We start from the raw sequence: 16,471 nt of genomic DNA, 5'->3' as shown, positions 1-16,471 counted from the left end.
TGACACATCCCATTCATGAACAATCTGATCACCTGAATTATCTCTCTAGGTTTTATCTCTTAATATCCTTAAATTACCTTAGTGTTATAGTTTCAACAGTTGGATTATAGAGGAACACAAACATCAGAACATAGCAACAAGAACTGTAGAATGAATGAATATCGATGGTTTGGGGAAAATTATTTATACATTCCACATATGAGCCACCAGAGTGAAATACTGCTATGGTATAGTGCTTAGTATTCTCAAACTGGTGAATGAACATAAAATGATCACACACTGTGCATTAACATTTTTGTAAGAAATGTCATCTCAAATATATATTGAAATTTTCATAATTAGATACTTTTGAACTGTTATTTCAAGCTCCCTCATGAAAGATTTTCCAAAACTTATATAAACAATAGAATTAATAAAGTAAAATAGGGTGAGTACTTAGCATGTTCTCTTTTCCAGTGACAATGATGAGCAAATGGGACACTGCCTCCATTTGCATCCAAACAATTTTAGCCATTGGAAAATGCAAAGAAACAAATTCTAGCATGGGTCCAAGTACTTTGTACAAATAGATTGATGCTATTAAGCTGGGATTTTCGTTATCTACTGTGGGGTAATGAATCAAGTCAAAATTGAATCAACACTGATCATTTCTTGCCTGTGGGTCACTTTGGGTTAGTTGGACGGTTTTCACACACAGCCTTTCATGTCTCTGCAGTTGAATGGTTATAGGAATTAAGGTAATCTTGAGCATTTCCTTATTCCCATGTCTTAATACTAATGAAAAGACTATAGAAACTCTGTATAAGAAGAATGGCAATGTCACATAGTAAGAATAGCATAAGGAACAGTGATGCCTATAGCTATTTTGGAAAATTCATAGCATATGGCATATAAGAATGATCTGTTAGGATCAGGGGTAGTTTTCTGAAGAAGATTAATATATTAATATAAGATCTGAAAGCAAGGAGATGTTTTGCAAAAAAAAAAGTATAGGAAAAACAAGCAGACAAAAATATATGAAGTCAGAACAGAACAGCCCTTGGGACAGAAAAGATGGATGAGGCAAGTTGATGTTGTGTAGTAGGGATACAGGGTCCAGATTAAACAGAACTTTCTTATCTATGGTCAGGGTTTCACTCTAATCCATAAACATGTTATGGTCCTAAGCAGGCAGATGGCAGTTGACACTAATTATACTAAATGAAGAGAATACTGAGGTTGCAGAAGGATCAGAAATAGATGCAGAGAATTACTTAGGTGACCATGAATTCTTGAAGTGAGACATGATTGGAGGTAGCATTGGCTAAGAGTTATAAGGAAGATGGAGAGACATAGCTGTACTCAAGCACTCTAAGAAAGAAAAATCGATGAGACCTACAGATGAGTTGGTGAATGGGATGTAGTGGAAGGCACGAGTCAAGGGTCGATTGTGGTCCCTTGTGTATATTTGAAAAGTTGAGGTCCAGTACATGTGGAGTTGAGGTAAGCTTAAGCAATCAAAATTAATGGAATTAGTAGTACACATTAGTTTATTGACAGCTTATAGCTGGTCATATTGCTAGAAGTAGTAAGTTGTTATCAGTAGTGAATGCTTTCTAGGGGACTATAAGAGTAATAACTAAAATATGTCTGCTGGGGTCATCGGTGTGCAGGTCATGTCATTACAGGATGAGTTGTTTTCCTCAGGAGTATGATGCTGGAAGATATTGTGGTACTTTTCCTGAAGAAATAAACAGATGCATATTCATCTCAGACCAGGCATTAATGACAAAACAAATAAATAATTACACTCAAGTCCCACTTAATGAATTTAATTGAGATTATTTAAAGGAGAATGGATACAGAGTTCTTTGCAAGAGCCTGATAAATTTGAGTGTCTACACCACTAAAAAATTGTTTTCCTTCCCTGGCAACTGGTTAGCTGCGTGGGGATCATTACAAAGGGACAAGATTTTGTATGTCCCTTTCCCCTCCACGAGGGCATGTTAATGGATGCAGTTTTGTGCAGGTATTCAAAGATGCTGAAAATTCAAGAAAGTAATGTCAATGACATATCTTTTTAGTTTTTATGTATTTATTTTTTATTAGATATTTTCTTCACTTACATTTCAAATGTTATCCCGAAACCCTCCCCCCAGCCTGCTTCTCTTCCCATCCACTCCCACTTCTTGGCCCTGGCATTCCCCTGTACTGGGACATATAAAGTTTGCAAGACCTAGGGGCCTCTCTTCCCAATGATGGCCGACTAGGACATCTTCTCCTACATATGCATCTAGAGACATGAGCTCTGGCGGCACTGGTAAGTTTATATTGTTGTTCTACCTATAGGGTTGCAGACCCCTTCAGCTCCTTGGGTAATTTCTCTAGCTCCTCCATTGGGGGCCCTGTGTTCCATCCTATAGATGACTGTAAGCATCCACTTCTGTATTTGCCAGGCACTGGCATAGCTTCATACGAGACAGCTATAACAGGGTCCCTTCAGCAAAATCTTGCTGGCATATGCAATAGTGTCTGGGTTTGGTGACTGATTATGGGATGGATCCCCGGGTGGGGTAGTCTCCGTTTAGTCCATCCTTTCATCTTTGTTCCAAACTTTGTCTCTATAACTTCTTTCATGGGTATTTTGTTCCCTATTCTATGGAGGAATGAAGTATCCACACGTTGGTCTTCCTTCTTCTTGATTTTCTTGTGTTTTGCAAATTTTATCTTGGGTATTCCAAGTTTCTGGGCTAATATCCACTTATCAGTGAGTGCATATCTAATGACTTCTTTTGTGATTGAGCTACCTCACTAAGGATAATATCCTCCAGATACATCCATTTGCCCAATAATTTCATAAATTTATTTTTTAATAGCTGAATACTAGCCCACATTTTCTGTATCCATTCCTCTGTTGAGGGACATCTGGGTTCGACACATCTTAAAGGCAGCCTTTCACAACTGAAGCAGGAGTTTAGACAGCTTTTGGGGTAGTTGAAGATGAACCGAGCAATGAGATTGTCATGTAATATATCCCACGGAGAATAAGATATATCGAGTACTAGATTTCACAGTACTAGATCATATACCCTAAAGACATATGGGTTTCTTTTTAAAGGAAGGAAGCATGAGGTAAATGGAGAACTTCATATATCTTATGTGATACAGACGAACACAATTTGAATCCACAATAGCACTACAGAGCAAATCAGGGAAGCTTTAGACAACTATACGAAAAATATTCTATAGCTCAAAATCTTCATCAGGCTTGAATGTGCTCAGCTCTTGTGCACATCATGAAACCAGTCCCATGGATTAATTTTGCTTTAGCTATTTACTAGTGTCAGAGAAAGACTGATCCTTGGAAACCGCTAGGAACACAAGGTCCCATCAGATTTGGCTAAACGAAACATTTGATTAGTTATCATTAACAAGATGATGCAAGCTAGGAAGGATTCATTGTTTTTAAATTTGGCTTTGGTTCCATACTTGGCTTCAGCCCTCAGAGCTCTGGCCAAACAGCAGGTTTTCTGTGTGTCCTCTGTTCTCCCTGAGGACCTCCCAATGAGTCAGAGGTATTCTACATCCAAGGAAAATCTTTAGGAAAAGGAGGAGTGGAAGCCTATAAGCATACATACAGAGGATAAAAGAAGGAAGGATAGAGTAAAATGGTCATGTGTGTTGCCTGCTGTTACAGCTGGAAGCACTTTTCTGTATGCTAGAAGTAATTTTCTAGCATAATAGACTCAGTAGTGATGCTGACTTTTGGAATAATTACACAAGGGTACATCAAATCTTTCCACCTACTTGCAATCATCTTTCTTTGACTTGAACTATGTCATAAGGCTGTCATTTCCAGCAAATCCTTTCTGGATGAAGCAACACTTGAAAATGCTAAGCCTCCAGGGATGTACCAAAGCATCACCAGAATTAACAAAGATTAGGAAGAGCAGGGAGAGAGTTGAAAGGATAGAGTCATCTGCAGGAAGGCAGCTCCACCATTCAATTGGCAGCATGATAACTTTGTTGTAAAGAACAGCAGAGCGAGAACTACCTCTGTAGAAACCTGAGCCAATTCTGTTAGCTCTAGACATGGGGTGCAGGAGCACCTCTGTGTGTGTATGCATGTTTGTGTGTGTGTGTGTGTGTGTGTGTGTGTGTGTGTGTGTGTGTGTGTAGGGGGCTATGTAAAACAATATAATGATAATTGTGATGAGACATATATCTGATAATAATCTGTATGCCAAAAAAGAAGTCCTTTTCAAATTTATAGCCCAATGGACACAAATTGTTTTCTCATTGCCATATTAAGCTATTTTTTGCCTTTAAAGTATTCTGTCCTGCTGTTTCCACTACTTGCCTGATAGGAAAGAGGAACAATTATGCTGTCTTAGTTAGGGTTTTACTGCTGTGAACAGACATCATGGCCAAGGCAACTCTTATAAGGGACAAGGTTTAACTGGGGCTGGCTTACAGGTTCAGAGGTTCAGTCCATTATCATCAAGGTAGAAACATGACAGCATCCAGGCAGGCATAGTGCAGGAGGAGCTGAGAGTTCTACATCTTCATCTGAAGGCTGCAAGTGAAAGACTGACTTCTAGGCAGCTAGGATGAGGGTTTTAAGGCCTATACCCACAGTGACATACTTCTTTCAACAAGGCCACACCTACTCCAACGAGACCACACCTCCTAACAGTGCCACTCCCTTGGCCAAACATATTAAAATCACCACATTCCACTCTCTGTCCTCCATAGGCTTGTACAGACATATGAGTCTATGGGGGACTATACCTAAACATAACATAATGAAAAATACATTGTGTACAACTTCCAGAGTCCCCATAGTCTATAGCAGTCTCAACAATGTTAAAAGTTCAAAGTCTCTTCTGAGATTCATCCAATCACTTAACTGTAATGTCCAAAGAAAGAAAGGAAACCAACTGGGCAAACTCCAAACTCTGCATCTCCATGATGCCAAAGCTGTCTTCAGATCTCCAATTTTTTTTCATCTTGGTTGACTGCAAAAAACTTCTTTCTCCTGGGCTGTTTCCACTCCCTGTTAGCAGCCATCCTCAGCAGATAGCCCACAGCTCTGGCATGTCAAATATCTTGGGGCCTCCAAGGCAACTTCAATGTTACAGCTTCTTGTTTTAATGTCTGGGATCCACATATGATCTTCTGGACTCCTGCAAAGGGCTTGGGTCACATCTACAGCTCTGTCCTCTGTAGCACTCTAAGGCCACTCCACTGCTGCTGCCGTTCTTGGTGATCATCCCATGGTACTGGCATCTCCAATACACTGGGGTTTTCCACTGCAACCAATAGCCTTTCACAGGTTCTCTTCATGATGCCAAGCCTCAATTTCTCTGCATGACCCCTTCAGTCTTGGGCTATCAACTGCAGCTGAGGCTGTAGCTCTACCAATGGCCTTGCTTGGCCTCTCACAGTGCCAAGCCTCAGCTGCCCTCCATGACCCCTTCATGCCTTCAAAACCAGTACCATCTAGATAATTCTTACACATTACCAAATCCAGCTGCAGCTCAGATACAGTATTTCATTTCTCTGGAACACGACTTCTTTGTACTCTCAGAAAACATTTCCAAGATTTCACCTCAGTGATGCTGTTCTCTTCTTAATTAATGCTAATTTCTTAGTTCCAGCTAACCAGCACCAATTGTCCCAGGGGTCCCTTCTACTCTGAACTCTAAAGCCAGAGTTATGTGCCCAAAGCTGCTGAGTTCTGCTGCTTGCTGGGGCTGAAAAATGGACCCCTCTTATTCTATTACCAGCTTTCTGTTTTTGTTTTTCGTTTTTTCTTTTTCTTTTTCTTATTTTTTTTGATATTTTCTTTATTGACATTTAAAATGTTATCCCCTTTCCTTGCTTCCCCTCCAAAAATCCCCTGTCCCTTTCCTCCTCCCTCTGCTCCCCAACCCACCCACTCCCTTTCCCAGTCCTGGCATTCCCTTGTACTGGGGCATATGATCTTCCCAAGATCAAGGGCCTCTTCCCCCATTGATGGTCGACTAGGCCATCCTCTGCTACATACGCAACTAGAGACACAGCTCTGGAGGGTATTGGTTAGTTCATATCATTGTTCCTCCTATAGGGTTGCAGACCCCATTAGCTCCTTGGGCACTGGCATAGCCTCACAAGAGACAGCTATATCAGGGTCCTTTCAGCAAAATCTTGCTGACATATGCAATAGTGTCTGGGTTTGGTGGTTGTTTATGGGATGGATCCCTGGTGGGGCAGTCTCTGAATGGTCCTTCCTTCTGTTTCAGCTCCAAACTTTGTCTCTGTAACTCCTTACATGGGTATTTTGTTCCCCATTCTAAGAAGGAATGAAGTATCCACACTTGGGTCTTCCTTCTTTCATGTGTTTTACAAATTGTATCTTGGGTATTCTAAGTTTCTGGGCTACTATCCACTTATTGGTGAGTGCATAGCATGTGTGCTCTTTTGTGATTGGGTTACCTCACTCAGGATGCTATCATCCAGATGCATCTATTTGCCTACAATTTCATAAATGTATTGTTTTTAATAGCTGAGTAGTACTCCATTGTGTAAATGTACCACATTTCTGTATCCATTCCTCTGTTGAGGGACATCTGGGCTCTTTCCAGCTTCTAGCTATTAGGAATAAGACTGCTGTGAACATGGTGGAGCATGTGTCCTTATTACAAGTTGGAACATCTTCTGGGTATAAGCCCAGGAGAGGTATTGCTGGATCTTCCGGTAATACTATGTCCAATTTTCTGAGGAACCACCAGACTGATTTCCAGAGTAGTTGTGTCAGCTTGCAATCCCACCAACAATGGAGGAGTGTCCCTCTTTCTCTACATCCTCACCAGCATCTGCTGTCACTTGAATTTTTGACCTTAGCTATTCTGACTGGTGTGAGGTGGAATCTCAGGGTTGTTTTGATTTGCATTTCCCTGATGATTGAGGATGTTGAACAATTTTCTAGGTGCTTCTCAGCCATTCGGTATTCCTCAGTTGAGAATTGTTTGTTTAGCTCTGTACTCCAGTTTTTAATGGGGTTATTTGTTTTTCTGGAGTCCAGCTTCTTGAGTTCTTTGTATATATTGGATATTAGTCTCCTCTCTGATTTAGGATAGGTAAAGGTCCTTTCCCAATCTGTTGGTGGCCTTTTTGTCTTATTGACAGTGCCTTTTGCCTTACAGAAGCTTTGCAATTTTATGAGGTCCCATTTGACGATTCTTGATCTTACAGCACAAGTAATTGCTGTTCTGTTCAGTAATTTTTCCCCTGTGCACATATCTTCAAGGCTTTCCCCTAATTTCTCCTCTATAAGTTTCAGAGACTCTGGTTTTTTGTGGAGTTCCTTGATCCATGTAGACTTGAGCTTTGTACAAGGAGATAAGAATGGATCAATTTGCATTCTTCTACATGATAACTGCCAGTTGAGCCAGCACCATTTGTTGAAAATGCTGTCTTTTTTTCACTGGATGGTTTTAGCTCCCTTGTCAAAAATCAAGTGACTATAGGTGTGTGGGTTCATTTCTGGGTCTTCAATTCTATTCTATTGATCTACCTGTCTGTCACTGTACCAGTACCATGCAGTTTTTATCACAATTGCTCTGTAGTACAGCTTGAGGTCAGGCATGGTGATTCCACCAGAGGTTCTTTTATTGTTGAGAATAGTTTTTGCTATCCTAGGTTTTTTGTTATTACAGATGAATTTGCAGATTGCTCTTTCTAATTCGTTGAAGAATTGAGTTGGAATTTTGCTGGAGATTGCATTGAATCTGTAGATTGCTTTTGGCAGGTAGCCATTTTTACTATATTAATCCTGCCGATCTATGAGCATGGGAGATCTTTCCATCTTCTGAGATCTTCTTCGATTTCTTTCTTCAGAGACTTAAAGTTCTTATCATACAGATCTTTCACTTCCTTAGTTAGAGTCACACCCAGGGAATGACCATCCAGAGACTGCCCTACTTGGGGATCCACCCCATAAACAACCACCAAACCCAGACACTAGGCAGATGCCAACAAAAGTCTGCTGACAGGAGCCTGATATAGCTGTCTCCTGAGAGGCTCTGCCAATGCATGGAAAATACAGAAGTGGATGCTCACAGTCATCCATTGGATGGAGCACAAGGTCCCCAATGAAGGAGCCAGAGATATACCTAAGGAGCTGAAGGGAACTGAAGCCCCATAGAAGGAACATCAATATGAACTAACCAGTACCCGCAGAGCTCCTTGGAACTATACCACTAATCAAAGAAAACACATGGTGGAACTTGTGGCTCTAGCTATAAATATAGCAGAGGATAGCCTATCCGTCATCAATGGGAGGAAAGACCCTTGGTCCTGTGAAGGCTCTATGCCCCAGTATAGGGGAATGTCAGGATCAGGAATGGGAGTGGGTGTGTTGGGGAGCAGGGGGAGGGGGGAGGGGATAGGGGGTTCTAGGAGGGGAATCTAGGAAAAGGGATAACATTTGAAATGTAAATAAAGGAAATATCTAATAAAGAGGAAGAAAAAAAATAATGGAATTGTAATTGCTGACAGATAGTAATTATGGAAATTGAAATAAGATATATTAGGAACAACAACAACAAAGTCCTCTCGTCGGTAATATAAGATGTGGTTAAAAGACCAGAAAGGAGGAATATGCCATTCCTTAGATGGAATAAAGCTGTAGTTGACTGATTGAGTCTTCCCTCTTTAATGTAAGGTCACCTCTGAATATTTCGAACTATCAGTCTTCTTTTCCCCCTGCTAGAGCTGAAAGGGTCTTTCTTAGACCTCCATCCTAAAACTTTGGTAGGACTCCTGAGAGTAAAGGCCCACACCAGTATGAGGGTCAGTTACTTTGACTCTGGTCATTTGCTAGGAGCTCTCTATTCTCACTTATCCCACACTAAGCTTCTGGCAAGTTTTTTATTTTATTATTTAAATTATAGCCACAATATGTGTTCTGTTTCAGATCTCAGCTGGGATTCACTGACTTGTCTGTCTTTCCAGATGTTGGAAGACGGCAATTTGCCCTGAAAACTCAGTTCTCTTTGGGGTAGAAAGAAATGTGTCCCCTTTCAGGGTATTCAGCCCCCTTTGGTTGTAAGGGTAACTGCAAAGGTTTCTAAGCGAGAGAGAGCTATCACAAGTTAGTTTGTTTCTTTAAATTTTACCTTCTGGCATTTCTGTTTTCCCCATATCCTTTCCTCTTTATCCTTTATCAAAACATCTTTCCTGAATCTTTACTGCATTCGGAAAATCAACTTTTGCTGAAATTGTCTTTGCAAAATATACTATATAAAATATAGTATATTTTTTTCATATCACAGATCTGTTTTCCTTTGCATTGTCACAGTGTATGCATCCTCTATTTCTTGAGTTGAATCATTCTATGTAGCATAGGAAGAGAAGTCTCTAAATCAAACGACTGTAAGCACATTTTACTCTTAGATTGTCCTTGGTTACTTTATACTTGAAGTTGGAGTTCTCAGAGTTACTTCTTTTAACTAGAAAACAATATGAAACCAATAACCAAACTCGCCCTGATCTTGTATTCTTTCATCCCCTGTCCAATAAATGCATGTCAAATTGCCTTGTACTTCTATTCTTTGTTCTTAGAATGTCTAATACAGTTTGCGGCTTGTATAACTGTTACTCTCTGAACTGTTTGGTACTAACTGCAAATCAGTACACATACATAGGATAAGACTTTAGAAACTGATATAGCAATTTGATAGTCACTTGATATCTGAAAAATCTAATTTAAAAATATTCATCTTAACTATATGTCAGATCTTTTTATATTAGATCTATTAAACAATTAGTTTCTCGGATGTATTCAGTTGTAGAATCTAGCCATGGATATATACAATAAAACAGTTAAATTCAAAGTTAAAGCCTTCTATCAGTTAACAGGAAACTTCTATGACCTGTGCAATAAACACTATCTTAGCTATCAAGAAATTAATCTACTATACTCAGAAAACATTATTTCCCAGTTAATAATGCTCAATAAATTTAACCAAATATTAATCTAACACATCATGCCATACTCCACTTATGGCCTTGTACTTGGTTTTCCATTTGTTTCAATAGGAGTCAATGTTTTGGATATATGCATATAAAAAGATGGTACAAAACAAAATCTGGCATCATTACAGTACACCTGAAAATGGTGAAAACCAAAGAGAGGTTCCTGGCTTTTACCACCACAAGTACTCATTTTCTAAGGAATGATGGGTGTGTCATTTAAAGTTTCCCTTCCCATCCATTTATGATGAGAAGATGTGGAAAGGGATGAACCAGAGATCTGGTTTAAGAGGATTGGAGATGTGGAACAATGGACCGATTAGAGAGAAGTTGGCCTTGACTTTGACTTTCTCAAGCCCTCCTTTTCCTGTGGTATGTGGATGATGATCAGGTGCTCCTCCAATGCTGACTCTGAGTGAACAAGTTCAAGGAAGAAAGAGCGAGTAAATACAAGGAATCCATTCTCTTTTGTGTTCATTGTGGCCCATTCTTCTTTGGTCTAGGGGACAAGAGCATTGTTGAATTCTGCACCTAGCACTGCAGATGACTGTCATGACTGCAAGACTGTGATGTCTGTGAGTCTTTCTCACTGCCACTTTGCCTAGAATCAAGAAATTATTCAGAGCACTGGACAGATGTCTGTATAACTCTAAGGGATCTTGAAATTTTCTTGTGAGCAACTCTGCTATAGTGGTGCTGGTATGCCGTGAAGATACTTTTTCCCCTTCCTTGATAGGGTTCATATATAGTCCAGGCTGGCATTATACTCACAATCCTCTTGCCTCAGCCTCCTGAGTGCTGAGACTTCAAGTGCACACCGTCATGTCAGCTGTGTGTTTTCAAAAACATTTCAATGGTTTGTTTTTTGCAATAATAAAAAAAAGACATGTCACATGCCTAAACATTTCAACAGTACAAAGGATTTTATAATAGCAACTCTTTCTACTCTGTCTTCCCCATACTGTACACTTACCCTGCTTTCTCCAGACCATAAAAGTCAGCCTAATAGGAGCATTATTTTGCTCCTTGTTATTTCATTGTGTATTTTATTCATCTTGAATGAATTTCTTATAATTACATTGGCATTTTGTTCATTCATTTTAAAGGCCACATAGTATTTAATCATATATATATATGTATATATATATATTTAATAAAATGATTCTCCTATTAAGGAATATTGATATGTACAGAAACCACTCACCTTTTGCTACTATGCATATTGCTATTTAAATGCTTTATATGACACATCTTTATATGCTTGATGGAGTGAGAAAAACACTTGATTTCTAAAGATCCTTGGATTTTTTTTTCAAGTTTGGTTGTGTACTGGCTAGTTTTGTGTCAACTTGACACAGCTGGTGTTATCACAGAGAAAGGGGCTTCAGTTGAGGAAATGCCTCCATGAGATCCAGCTGCAAGGCATTTTCTTAATTAGTGATCAAGGGGGAAATTTTGGCCCCTTGTGGGTGGTGCCATCTCTGGGCTGGTAGTCATGGGTTCTATAAGAGAGCAGGCTGAGCAAGCCAGGGGAGGCAAGCTAGTAAGGAACATCCCTCCATGGCCTCTGCATCAGCTCCTGCTTTCTGACCTGCCTGAGTTCCTGTCCTGACTTCCTTTGGTGATGAACAGCAGCATGGAAGTGTAAGCCGAATAAACCCTTTCCTCCCCAGCTTGCTTCTTGGTCATGATGTTTGTGCAGGAATAGAGACCCTGACTAAGACAAATTGGTACCAGCAGAGTGGGGCATTCCTGTGATAACCTGATCATGTTTTGGGGAGGACTATGGAAGGACTTTGGAACTTTGGGCTTGAAGATCTATTCGTTGTTAAGAGCTCTGTCAGATGTTGTGTAGGAGCTTGGAAGATAATGTTGACAACAGTGCACAAGATGGAGGTCTGGTTTGTGAAATTTCAGAGGGAAAATTAAAGACTCTTTTCAGGGCCATTGCTGTTTTGATTGTGAAGATTTTGTAGTTCTGGTTAGCTGGGGCGGAAGAATCAGCTGTGGTTAACAAGATACCAGAACTACTAAAGCAAAAACTTTGCATTACTGGGACTATTGATGCTGGTTAGCTGGAGCTAAGAAATTAGTGGTGATTAAGAAGAGACCAGCATCATTGAGGTGACATCTTCTGGGAAGTGTTTTCTGAAAGCACAAAGAGGCTGTGTTCCAGAGATAGCCAAGGTTGTACTCCTGCTACAGCGGGACTTGGTAATATGTAAGGGTCACCCAGGTGGTACTGGTTTTGAAGGGGTCACGCAGAGCAGCTGAGGCTCGGCACTGTGAGAGGCCATGGAAGGCCATTGGTGAAGGTGCAGCCTCAGTTGCAATTGGTGGTCCAGGACTGAAAGGGTCATGCAGTGTTTTGGAGATAACAGGACCATGAGATGACCACCAAGAGCAGCAGCAGCAGTGGAGTACAGGCATCTGGAGCCTAGAGGATGACGCGTGTGCTACAAAGGGCATGGCTGGAGAAGTGACCCAAGCCCTTGGAGGAGCCCAGAAGATCCTGAGTTGGATCCCAGACATTGGACGGTTGAAGATTTATTTTTACTTTGATTGTGACTGTGCCCTGATATTTTCCCTCTTGAAGGAAGAAACTGTTTTAGTGGAGCCCACAGTTAAGAGACTTTTAATTGTAAAAAGACTTTGGATTTTAAAAGAGATGGATATTTTAAAGAGATTGTAATTTTAAGAATATGTAAAGACTGTGGGACTTTTAAAGTTATTTAGATCTTGGGGATGAATAAGAATGTAAGGGTTGAGGCTTACTAGTGATGTGTTTGTGTAATAAACCCTTTCCTCCCCAGCTTGCTTCTTGGTCATGATGTTTGTGCAGGAATAGAGACCCTGACTAAGACAAGTTGATTTTTGAAATCTCAAATAGAGCATACTTATCCTTTTATGTTTTGATGTTTCAAGTCAGTACAGCATCCCTGCTGTGCAGATATTTGGAAATTATTTGTTCCTTTCTTGGCTTCCTTGTCCTCATTTACTAATAGTAAGTCAGGCGAGCAATACAGGGCTAAGATCAGAGTCCCCATGGTAATCTCTGAGTGACTCCTTTTCATTTCAATCAGCTCATCAGTTTGTAACTTATTTGATAGATTATGTACCTGGTTAATATTGTGTTGTCTATCAAGATAGAGTGGTATGGGTTTTTAACTTCATTTCCTTGCCTTCCTTCTGCCCTGATACTTCAAAGGTACATCATCACCATCATCAACAACATCATCAACATCAACAACAACAGCAAATCAAAATCCAATTACAATTTGGTCTGGATAACAATGTGAAAGTCAGGGTCTCCCTATGTAGTTCATGCTGGTCTCAAACTTGAAATATTGCTTCAATTGGAGGTATGCATCACCACACCTGGCTAAGCTGAGTGACTTTTTTTTTTTTTTTTTTTTTTTGCGACAGGGTTTCTCTGTAAAGTCTTGGATGTCCTGGAGCTTACTCCATAGATCAGGTTGGCCTCAAACTCATAGAGATCTGCCTACCTCTGCCTCCTGAGTGCTGGGATTAAATGGGTCCTTGCTTGTGGACCAGTATTAATTGTTCTTAACTGGGAGCAATTTTTGATATGTGGAACATTCAGTAATGTCTCAAGACAATTGTTATTTGTCAAAACTAGGCATTGAGGATTGCTCCTGGTATCTGGTGTAAAAGTGCTGAGTCTGCTACTAAACATAGTTCATGCTCAATGAAGCCTTTCCCCAGGGAAGAAGCCTTCAGCCCCCGAAGTCAATAACATCCAGCTTGAGAAAGTCTGGTCATGAAATTGGTATAGAACCTAACACCAGTACCACTGAGCAGTGAAAAGTAGAACGTTACATCAGCTACAGCATTATAGCACACCCGTAAGCATTTTAATTTCATTGGTATAGGCCAGTATCTGTTTTTAAATGCAGTTATTCTAAATAATGCCCTATTGCTTTGCATAGCTTTTTTACTTTTAAATCTTTTAATTTTTATTAAATCATTTTAATTAATTAATTGATTGATTAATTTTTATATCCCAACCTCTCTTTCTCCTCTCTCCTCTTCTCCAGGACTATCCCCCTCTCTTTCTCCAGCCACTCCTCCTTTGTTTCTCTTCAGAAAAGGGCAGGCTTCCCATGAATAGCAGCCAGTCATGGCATAACAAGGATATAATAAGACGAGGCACCTCCTCTTTTATTAAAGCTAGACAAAAGAACAACCCAGTAGGAGGAAAGGATCCCAAGGGGAGGTAATAGAGTCAGAGACAACCTCTCCTCCCACTGTCAGGCATACCATGGGAAGATCATACTACACGCTGTAACATATGTGCAGAGGTCCGAGGTCAATCTCATTCAGGCTCCCTGCTTGAAGGTTCAGTCTCTGTGAGTCCCTATGAGCCCAGATTAGTTGAGTCTGAAGGCTTTCTTGTGGAACCCTTGACCCCTGTGGCTCCTTCAGTCTTCTCTACCACCTCCTTCCCCAAGCTCCTCTGAATGTTTGGCTGTGGGTCTCTGCATCTATTTCCATCATTTTCTGGGTGAAGTCTCTCTGGCGGCAGTTGTGCTAGGCACCAGTCTATGAGTATAGCAGAATACCATTAGGAATCATTTCATTGGCCTTTTTTGTCAGTCATGTTGATTCTATCCTAGTGCTCTGGGCTCTCTAAACCCCTGGATCTTGGCCCTCTAGGAAGTGTCAGGAGTGGACTCCCTCTCATAGCATGGGTCTCAAGCTGGACCAGTCATTGGCCACCCCCTCACATGTTCTATGCCACCTTTACCCCAGCACATCTTATAGGCAGGACACATTGTAAGTCAAAGGTTTTGTGGCTGGATTGGTGTCCCAAACCCTCCATTGGAATGCCTGGTTAGAGGAGCCGATTGGTTCAGGTCCATATCCCCCTTTTCTAGGAGTCTTCGCTAGGGTTACCCTCATAAATTTCTGGGAGTTTCCATTGCACTAGGAATCTAGCTCTCCCCAGAGTAACCCCACCCACCTTCACTGCCACATTTCCAGTTGTCTCTCCCAGTATTCTCTCCCTCTGTCCTCCCTATACCTGATCCATCCTGTTCCCACTCCCCCAGCGAGACTCCTCTCCTGTCTATTCTATTTGCCCTTCACAGTGAGATTCATGCACTCCCCTTTAAGCCCTTCTTGTTACTTAGCTTCTCTGGGTCTGCTAATTGTAACATGGTTATTTGTGGTTAATATAACTTATAAGTGAGTACCTACCGTGCTTGTCTTTTGGAATCAGGGTTACCTCACTCAGGGTGATCTTTTCTAGTCCTTTCTCATGAAGCTCCTTTGGAGTCCTGGCCAGTCTGTGATAAAATCAACAATTATTCTCTGAAGAGTCTAATCTGAGGGAGGCCACAGAAGGGTCCAGCCTTCCCCATATTTCACAACTGGAGGAGTTAGAAAAAAGTTTTCTCAAATGCCGAAAAGGGTTATATGGTAGCCCAAGTTTGGGGGTTTAGTTAAAAATGGGAAAGGCCTGTTTGAATAAATGACTTAAAAATCTTCTGGCTCTCAATGATCTTGGCCTACGCAAGGGACCACTGTGGCAAGGAGAAAGATCTAGCTCTGCAGTGGATATGATTCCTGTCTAGTCGTCTAGCCGTGGGACTCTGTGAATCCAATGGTAACTGCCTGGATTTTGTCTTCCCCAAATACCTCCAAGAAACCAGATCCATCCTGGGGGCAGCCTAGAAACCTTATCCTGATGCCAGAATGTAGCCATGCCAACCCATAGGGTGGAGGCTCTGGGCTGGTCCTGCTGTTCTTAGGACGGTGGAGAACAACCCAGGAGATGGATAGATCTGGCTGCTGGGAACTACCGCTGAATCTGCGAGGCTGTGGGTAGGCAGAGAACTTCCTGTCTCTTGTGTTCCCCATCACCTGGCCCTTAAATCCCATTCTACACTGCAGCACAGCATGGAATGCATAAGGCCTAGCCTTTGGTAAAAGAGAAACAAACAAACAAACAAACAAACAAACAACAACAACAAAATCTGTAGAATGGGCCTTGGCGCTGGTGTACCTTGCTTCCAATCCAGGGTCTGTCCAAATCAAGTTCCTGACTGACTGTTTAAACTCCGGGCATAGTCTTGAGTGTCAAGCTGGTGAATGGGGCCATGGCATCCAGCTTCAGTGGGAAATCTCAACTCCTAGGTCGCCTGTTTTTCTATGTGACACACAAGTGCTTCTGTCTCCAGCACGCACGCAGGGATTCGTTCCAAGGTCCCAGGACCTCTGCAGTCACTAGTTTGTGTCTTGGTGTTGGGGGCAGGGGGTGCAAAAGGAGCAAAGGATACTTTTGGATGTAATAGGTTTCTAGGGCCTCTAGCTGGAGACCTCCGAGGGGGAACGGCCCCGGTTTCCAGAAAGAAGGGGTGGCACAAAAAAGAGGGGGTGGGCAAATGATGGGGCGGGGAGCCCTGAACCACTCTGCGTTCCAGGGAGGAGGAGGAAGGAGGGCAGGCCCTGA

The 16,471-nt window shown here is 41.4% G+C and overlaps 1 long non-coding RNA gene across 1 annotated transcript; it reads right to left on the bottom strand.

Moving 5' to 3' along the window:
* Positions 1-14,161: 14,161 nt before the first annotated feature.
* On the bottom strand, positions 14,162-16,469 carry Gm33844. The gene is made up of 3 exons (XR_386890.4): positions 16,025-16,469; positions 15,217-15,305; positions 14,162-14,559 (listed from the first exon to the last, which is right to left on the bottom strand). It is a non-coding gene; the product is annotated as a predicted gene, 33844 (long non-coding RNA).
* Positions 16,470-16,471: the final 2 nt, after the last annotated feature.

This window comes from Mus musculus, chromosome X (assembly GCF_000001635.26).
Source record: "Mus musculus strain C57BL/6J chromosome X, GRCm38.p6 C57BL/6J".
In the NCBI taxonomy this organism is placed as follows: domain Eukaryota; kingdom Metazoa; phylum Chordata; class Mammalia; order Rodentia; family Muridae; genus Mus; species Mus musculus.
The sequence above is the reverse complement of the archived record's forward strand: the minus strand, read 5'-3'. Positions and strand labels throughout refer to the sequence as shown.